This window comes from Musa acuminata, chromosome BXJ1-1 (genome assembly GCF_036884655.1).
Source record: "Musa acuminata AAA Group cultivar baxijiao chromosome BXJ1-1, Cavendish_Baxijiao_AAA, whole genome shotgun sequence".
Lineage (NCBI taxonomy): Eukaryota > Viridiplantae > Streptophyta > Magnoliopsida > Zingiberales > Musaceae > Musa > Musa acuminata.
The window spans coordinates 37,041,046-37,049,685 of NC_088327.1; the positions used below are offsets into that span (position 1 = coordinate 37,041,046).

The 8,640-nt window shown below is 45.8% G+C and overlaps 1 long non-coding RNA gene across 1 annotated transcript; it reads right to left on the reverse strand.

Moving 5' to 3' along the window:
* Positions 1-2,261: 2,261 nt before the first annotated feature.
* Positions 2,262-5,964, reverse strand: LOC135678384 (uncharacterized). The gene is made up of 2 exons (XR_010514928.1): positions 4,463-5,964; positions 2,262-2,565 (listed from the first exon to the last, which is right to left on the reverse strand). It is a non-coding gene; the product is annotated as an uncharacterized LOC135678384 (long non-coding RNA).
* Positions 5,965-8,640: the final 2,676 nt, after the last annotated feature.

The following is an 8,640-nucleotide window of genomic DNA, read 5'->3' on the forward strand; positions in this document are numbered from 1 at the left end:
TGTTGGAGCTTTAACGAGCATCGTCTCGCAAACTTCTGAAGTTTTGGGTCCTTCCTCCACAACATCAGCTCATTGACTCTTCTTTCAGTTAGTTGTCACATCCAAGTAGGTTCGCATCACTTCCGCTTTCGATTGGCATTTCGTTGGGAAATGAAGCGGACAATCTACTCTCAGTAGCACTGATCACCATTGGTGAGGATTTGACAACTGTTGTCTTCCATTCTCTTCGAAGGGTCTTTGAACTTGTGCAAAGCTCCTCTGCTGGATAGATAAGAGAATTGGGGTACTCGGTTTCGCCCATTCTCTTAAGAGTTGAGAAGGCAAAGGTTACTTGACTTCGCCCGCCTCCTCGAGGTTGTACTTCATGCATCGAGTCGGTTACTGGCCTTCGCCTGCTCTTTGCTCACACTTCTGAAGCACTTGAAGTGTTTGCACTCCTTGCGTTGAGTTAGCTACTGTGATTCACCTTCTCAATGCCATTGAACTTCTGGAATGCAGGAAGTTTTCACCCCAACTTGGAGTAATTCTCTGATAGATGAGGTCGCCTCTGGGATTGTACCGACTTCTCCATCAACCCTGCCGCCTACTCCACTGAGTAGCAAAGGTACAGCACTACGTACTGCTTGCTTCGTTCCTTGGTCGTGCACTCTTGCATGACCCGAAGTCCTTCACTTACGGCTATCTTGATGAGAAACTTGTTGACACCGGTCTTACGAAGTTCCTCGGCCTCTGCCCTTCAGCCTTGTCTCGGTACTTGGAGATTGCCTCTGCATGCTCCACCTCCTCGGCCCCTTTCACGACTAAGTGCTCTCCCTCCATGAGAGCAAGGGATCAATGACTTTCACGGAAGTCCCGCCTCTGCGATACCATGGCGCTGCCATGCCCATAGCCCTACTATCCGTTGCCTCGCATCTGCATCCCTTTTCTTCATGATCAGTAGATATGTCTCTGTGGCACTCCTCTGAGTCCACCTCCATTCTAACTGATGCTTGATTTTGGGTAGCTAAGTCCCTCTGGGCTCGTCATCGCTTCCTCGCCCTTTTAGACCCCCTGCTTCAACACCTCTGTGTTCTCCAAGCAGCTCTCCTTTGGTCGATGGAAAGACAGACTGCAACTTTCATGCATGGCCTCTACCATCGCATTATAGGGTCTGCACCGATTCTGTTCTCCTTAGCTTCCTTGGTAGCAACGTTCGCTTACTCGACCTTGTCCTCTGACTTGTCGGGCTCCCTTAAGCGAATATGGGCTCTGGAGCAGTCCAACTCTCCAGCTGCTTCGATCATACCTCTGCATGATCAAGTCCCTCCCATGGGACTCACTGGTACTTGCATTCGAACTCTTCCCTTGGTGGAACACAGCCCCCATATGCTGATGGCCAAGGTTTTCATCCAATGCAAAATTCGATGCACGCACGGAAGACCCGCCTCTGCGGTACCATGGCTTTCACTCCTTGAATCCATAGCCCTTCTTACCGTCGTGTTGTTCACCAAAGTGGAGCTTCCAGTAGCTCCCGATCATACCTCCATATGATCTAGTCCCTCCCGGGACTATGTCGTGTGTGTCGCATTGCCACGAACTGTCCCACCACGATCTACTGCACCATGTCGCCTCCTGGTGACATCTCCATTGCATTCTGATCCTTGTGGAATAAACTCGAATTGTGAACCCTCCATGTGTGGCCTCTGCCAATCCATCGCAGGGTCTCTTCCACCTTCGGTTTTGTTCGCTCCTTTGGCAATCGACCTTCATCCACCCACTCTTGGGTCACACCGAGATGAAGCACCGCTCTAGGACAGTCCGTCGCCTAGTAGCTCCCGAAGTCCCCCGACTTCGCTGCAATTAGTGCACCATTGTCTGGATCCTGGGCCTCTGCCCCTACCAGCACAATCTCCGCTGCGCACCGCTTCCTTCATGGCAACTTGAATGGCAACACTGTGGCATATTCTTCAAAAGTACCCACCTCCGCGTCCTCTTGCCCCGTGCTAAGGCCTTCTAAACCCAACTTCGCCTCCGCAAATTGAGTCGCCTTAGTTCCTCCATCAAATGCTCCTCCGAGATAAGGTGCATGTGCCCCGAAGCTGTCACGTCCCTCAAAATATCCATGATTTTTAAAATTTTCATCACAGACCAATCCAGGATCCAAACTAACGTTTGAGGACACTGAAAAACATTCAATCAAATTCACATCCATAAAACCTGTGCATTTTAAAATCATATATCACATCACTCGATAATTCACATTTATGGCAACCCAAGCCAACTTGACAAACATGAACAACATTTATAAATCCACAAGCTAAATAAATTATACAATCAGAACTCCAACTATTCACCACAAGTTCATAACGTCATAAATTAGACTTAACATTCCGAAATTCCAAATAAGAGAGATCTTCTAACACTTTTACACAGTATATCCATTTCGATTCATCGACAACATTTCATTACATACAAAACATGCTTATACAACAATAGCATAATAACCGACAAGACTTGCCCATAATTCTGAATAGCTATCCACTGCCTCAGCCCCAAATCAAACATCTCGAAGAGTGACAAGCTGACCTGAAAGATTTATATATCAATGGAGTGAGCCAAAGACGGCTCAGCAAGTGACAAAACATATTCAGAACAAAAGGTACGGTTTCAAACAAGTAAGGTATCATAATGTAAGGCAGAATACAAGAATTCTCAAGGATACCATTTCATTAGTTACAAAATCATATGTATCAAGTCATTCAAAACATATTTGATTCATAACAAATGGAGCATAGAGTAATTGGAGCATATCAATGGCAGATATGACATTTCAGAACATATCAGTTCATAGCAAATGGAGCACAGAGTAATTGGAGCATATCAATGGCAGATAGGACATTTCAGAACATATCAGTTCATAGCAAATGGAGCACAGAGTAATTGGAGCATATCAATGGCGTATGAAATGTTCCGGAGCATATCAACGACATATGGAACATTTCGAAACATATCAACAGTGGATGAAACATTTCAAAGCATATCAATAACAAATACCGTACGGAAGCTCAAACGTCGTCTTTGACGTTGCAAACATATCAATCTTATCCAAAGCATGTACAGAAACACATAACCAAAGCTCTGGATATCATATCAAACATACAGAAGGTGTAGTGGGATCTCAGTCAGAATGTGATTCATCCATTTCTGAATGACCACCTGACAAAAGTCTCCCACGTCTGGGAGCTCCATCCACCCACGTCTAGGTGAAGTCAAAGGGGGCCGGCAGAGCATCGCAGGCTCTAAGCACATACCCACATAGCGGGCAACAAGCGCATATCCCTCATAGCGGGATCCCACATAGCGGGCAACAAGCGCATATCCTTTACCATTTCTGGCAAAGGTCTAGACAATCCCACACACCAGAGTACAAGAGGGCAGTTTTAACAATAAGCAGCATATATCGGAAGCACACGCGGAACAACAAAGCGTACATGTGCCTTTACGAATAAATCCGAAGTAAGCAATAATCTTTCACAAGTATATTCAGATTTGAAAGGAATTGAAAGCAAGGGCACATATGGAATCCAAGCAATCGCATATAACTCAATTCAATAAGAAGATTTGATGAATTCAATGTCCAAAGGGATGAAACTGGAATAGGCACATATCGAAAACAAATGCGGAACAATAGGATATACATGTGCCTATATGAGTCAATACGATATAGCATAAACGTTACACAACAGTTTTCAAGAATGCAATAATTTTAAGGACAAGAGCATACAAGAATTCAAAGCAGTAATATAAAGCTCAATTGAATAAGAAAGCTAAAGGATATCAATTTCCAAAGGAATGAAACCAGAATATGAGAAATCGACCAAAGCTCGATTTCTGGCAGAATACAGAAGGCACATTGAACAAATGATTCAAACTATCAAACGTGCTCCAATTTACTCAGAAATAATCATTGGATAATACTTTCAGATAAGACAGGCTTCATATGAATTGAACTGTCCAACAGAGAGAGTTACAAATAATTTGGTAAGCAAGTGTCGTAGAACAAAATCTCTGTTGGCAGAATTCATAATGTCAGATTCAACAGATAACTGGACAGGTGTTTGGATTCCAAATCTTTCAATCCATATATCAAAGAAAGGTCTACGAGTCTAGTTTCCAATGAAATCAGTTTTGAACAAATCAGAGTTTCCAACAAAGACTTATAGGCAGCGCGGTATCAAAAGGTCAGAATCTCAGAAGTTGCACAGATTCGAATCGTTACGTCTAAACAGGAGATATATCAAATGCAAGGTTAGAACAATTCAAAGTTCCTCATATTCAAAGCAAATGTAGAGATAAAATTGCAGTGAGGAAAGATCAGGATAATTGCAATAGGAAAGATTAGAACAATTACAGGAGGAACGAATCGGGAACTTGCAATAAGAAATATCAGAACAATTATAGGAGAAACGATCAGGGAACTTGCCTTTCAAATATTTTGATCTGAATATCCAAGGAAGGTGCCAGTCCAATCTTTCTACTTTTCCTCCGTGTGCTCTCTCTGTTTCGTTTTGTGCTCCCGTTTTCTTCCTTTCTTCGTAACTACATCACGTGTCGAACATCGAGGCACAGTCACCTGCTCTCTCTTACTCTCATTCCTTGTTTTTCTTTCCCAAATGCAGCTGCCACAGCCGTCGCCGTTGCCGCTGCCACAATCGCAGCCACGACCGCAACTGCGGTCACAACCGCAGCCCCCTTCCACTGCACTATTTCCTTCTTCCCTTCTCTCGTTCCTACTCTTTCTCTTTCCCAAAAGCAGCTACTGCAGCTACTGCAGCCACCACCGCTGCCGCAGCTACCGCAGCCAACGTTGCAGCCGCAGCCGGAGTCGCAGCCACGGCCGCAGCCACCACACTCGCAGCCTCTTCTTCCTCCCCTGCTCATCTTCCTCTCCTTCTTCTCTTCCAACTGCAGCTGCCATCGCCGCAGCCGCAGCCCCTTCTCTTCTTCCTCTCCTTCCCTTCTTCCTTTCTCTTCTTCTTCCTTTCCTTCTCTTCTTTCCCAGCTGCATGCTGCAGTCGCAGCCTCAGCCACGGCCACAGCCTTTTCTTCCTCCCCTGCTCATCTTCCTCTCCTTCTTCTCTTCCAACTGCAGCAGCCGCAGCCCCTTCTCTTCTTCCTCTCCTTCCCTTCTTCCTTTCTCTTTTTCTTTCCCTGCCACAGCTGCAGCTGCCACAACCGCAGCCGCAGCTACTTCCTTCCCTTCTCCTCTTCCTTTTCCTTCCTTTCTTCTTCTTCTCTTCTTCTCCTTCCTCCCCTTCTTCCCCCCGACGTATAGCACCACCTTTCCTCTGTTTCCTCCTGCAGGAAACAGAGGTGCCGCCTCTTCACCCGCTTCTACTTCTTCTCTTCTTCCTCACCATCTCTTCCTCTCCTTCTCTTCCAGCTGCAGCTGCCACCGCCGCAGCCGCAGCTCCTCCTTTCCCTTCTCTTCTTCCTTATCCTTCCTTTCTTCTTCTTCTCTTCTTCTCCTTCCTCCCCTTCTTCTCCCCGACGTCACACACACCCTCTCCTCTGTTTCCTCTGCAGGAAACAGAGGTATCACAACCTCTTCCGCTGCTCATCTTCCTCTCCTTCTTCCCTCTCTTTTCCCTCTTCTTCTCCTTCTTTTCTTCTCCTCTTCCCTTTTCCTCCCCAACCCCACACACCTCCTCGCTGCAGCCTTGCTGCAGCTATCCTCCTCTCTTCTTCTTCTTCTTCTTCTTCTTCTTCTTCTCTTCTCCCTCTTCTTCCTCTCTTCTTCTCCCCACGCCCCACAGCTCCTCGCTGCAGCCCTCGCTGCAGCCCTCGCTGCAGCCACCTCCTCTTCTTCTTCTTCTTCTCTTCTCCCTCTTCTTCCTCTCTTCTTCCTCCTCTCTTCTTTTCCCTCTTCTTCTTCTTTTCTTCAACCACTCTCCTTCTTCTCCTCACGCCCCACCGCTCACTCTGTTTCTGGAAGGCGGTGGGATAATACCGAATTTTCGGTTTTCCCCTCTTTTTTTTTTCTTTTTGCAACTTAGCAGTTTAGTCCTTGTAATTTCTATATTTACATATAGGTCCCCCAATTTACATATAAATCCTTATTAATACATTTTTAAAAGTGGAGGATATTACAGAAGCTCCCTTCGTCTTTGGCACCATGCAAGATGAGCCCGCTCCGTCAGAATGAAGGACCCATGGAACAACATGATTCTACTCCTGCCTCTGCCAGAGTTCATGTCCTTGACCTCTGTCTAGGGAAAGCACTGTGCCTCTGCTCCATGTTCCAACTTCTATGCTGGCTCCCTTCAAGCGGCTTGAGTACTTCGCCAAGTTACACCCAAGTTGCTCCGCTCCTCGTGTTTGCATTGAGTCGATGGTGGCCCTTGCGTCCACCATTCCACGGGTCAGCCCTCTCTTGAGTCCGATCTCCATATCGACTCCAAGTGTGCCTCCATTTGAGTTGCTTTGGGTCGCTCCCCCACTTGATCTCGCAATGCATCCACCAATGCATTCTCTCGAGCGAGATCATGCAACGACTCCTCGCCGCTTGCTCGGTCCATTGAGCTTCGTGGAGTTGTTTGTTGAGGTACTCCTCCTCAACTTGTGCAGTCCGTCGCACATGATTCTCCCTCTGGAGAGCCGGGACTTATCCCTCCTGGACAACTGTCCCATTGGAACAACATCTCTCTTCGTTTCGGAGACCACCATCCCCTTGGACTACTCCGATCTGCTGAACAAACTGTGCATTGTTCTGCCTCCTGCAAACGCACTTGCTAGATTGCGACTCTCCGTCAATACAGTCCCCACTGCACCCCTCAAGGCCTAGCAACATGCTGAACTCGTTGCACACTTCAGCCTCCTACGGACGTATCCTTCACATGCCGAAGAGAAAGTTTCAATGCTCCATGGCGCCGAGTCTCGGTCGCCTTGGGATGGCCACGAACATTCCATCGTCCGCATACAAGCCCATGCATGAGTACCAAATTCTTCGAGTTAGCAATTCCCCTCACCTCTGTGAGCTTTGCATAACTCTTTTGGTCGTTGAGCAACTCATTCCACCTTGCATGGTCTCATTCTTGCCAAGCGCCTCGCTTGCCTAGAGCACCATCAAGTATAGTTGTCAACGTTGAGCCGTAGCTCAAACTCAGCCATCCCAACCTTTGTGCACTCCAAATTCTTCCAAGCTTGCCTGTTCTCGTGGTGCCTCTTGCGCGAAGGGTTGGCCATTCCTCTTAATGCCAATGTTAGATGCCCGCTCCTCCGAGCGACTCCTTTTCCCTACATCTCCATGCTCGTTTTCCCCCAAACGGTCGTGCGTGTGCTGACTGCCCTCAACGCAGCCCCGCTAGGTCCCCCACGTTTGCATGCTAAGTGTTTCTATGAGTGCTTGTCCCGCTCTGATACCATCTGTCACGGACTTAGCTGGTTTTGCCTAAGTCGTGCGGCACCCTTGCGTGTCCGTCCACAAAGGTCAGCCTCCCCGAAGCCTCCCATTGTCCCTTAGGACCACCAAAATAGAGAACGGGTTAGAGAGAACGCCTCAATCGGGATCCACAAGCAAACATCTCCGAAAAACACTTCATAGACAATGCAAATTACAAACAGACTTTACAAGCTCTAAACAGTGGCACAACAAAGGGTAAAATGGTCCATTATAGACCGAAAATCTCTCGCACGTGTCCACATGACACAACCTTTATTTACAAGCCTAAAGAGGCCACCAACCCAACTAAAATGGGACTATTAAGCCTTCGGCCGCCCCTCTACATTCTATACAAGGCAAGAACATGCCAAGAGACACGGACATACATGAGCATTACATCAAACATCTTGTTTAGAAGTTTGTCCGTGACATGTTGGCAGATCAGCGAAGACTACCGTGGTAAGGAAGATGAGGATTAGCCGTGGAGCCTCTTAGGAATGTGGCTGCAGCGACGTTGGTCGCTGGCCGAAGGCAAGGGCGAAGCTTCGCTTTTCTCAGCGGCGTTGGTCGCTGGCCAAAGACAAGAGCGAAGCTTCGCTTTTCTCACTGCTCTAATACCATGATGAAAAGAATAAAAGATAAGAACAATAATTAAAGAAGCTTTATTGTAGAAATGAAATAGCTTTAGCTTGAATATATTAACATGTTCCCTCTCCTATTTATACAAATTAGGAGGAAGAATTTCCCTCAACAGAAATAAACATAATAGAGAGATTTCCTTTGTATGGTTAAGAAAATCTTATCTTCTATCAAGTTGGGAAAATCTTATCTTCTATCACTAATATCTTATCATCCATATTCATAGATTTATCTAAATACTAAAGTTTCTTCAACTTATTCAAAGTTACTATATATCTTTTTAGCACAGCAGCATCTTTACAAAGTTATCGTATTAGCCTACTAGCAATATATGAAGCAACAACATCTTATTTTTTTCCATCAATCTTTATATCAACTTTCTATAATTGATCTATTTTTTTAAATATATTCAAATATTCTATCATGTCTCTCGTTCATGGTGTTTATTAGCTTTCACTTTAGATGCAACTTGTTAGTCAAGCAAAGCTTTTCTAATCGGACTAATTGAATCATGAAGACCATAGTACAAAGTTTAATATAATCATTTTAAAAAAGAGAACATATTACATCTACCAAAGAAA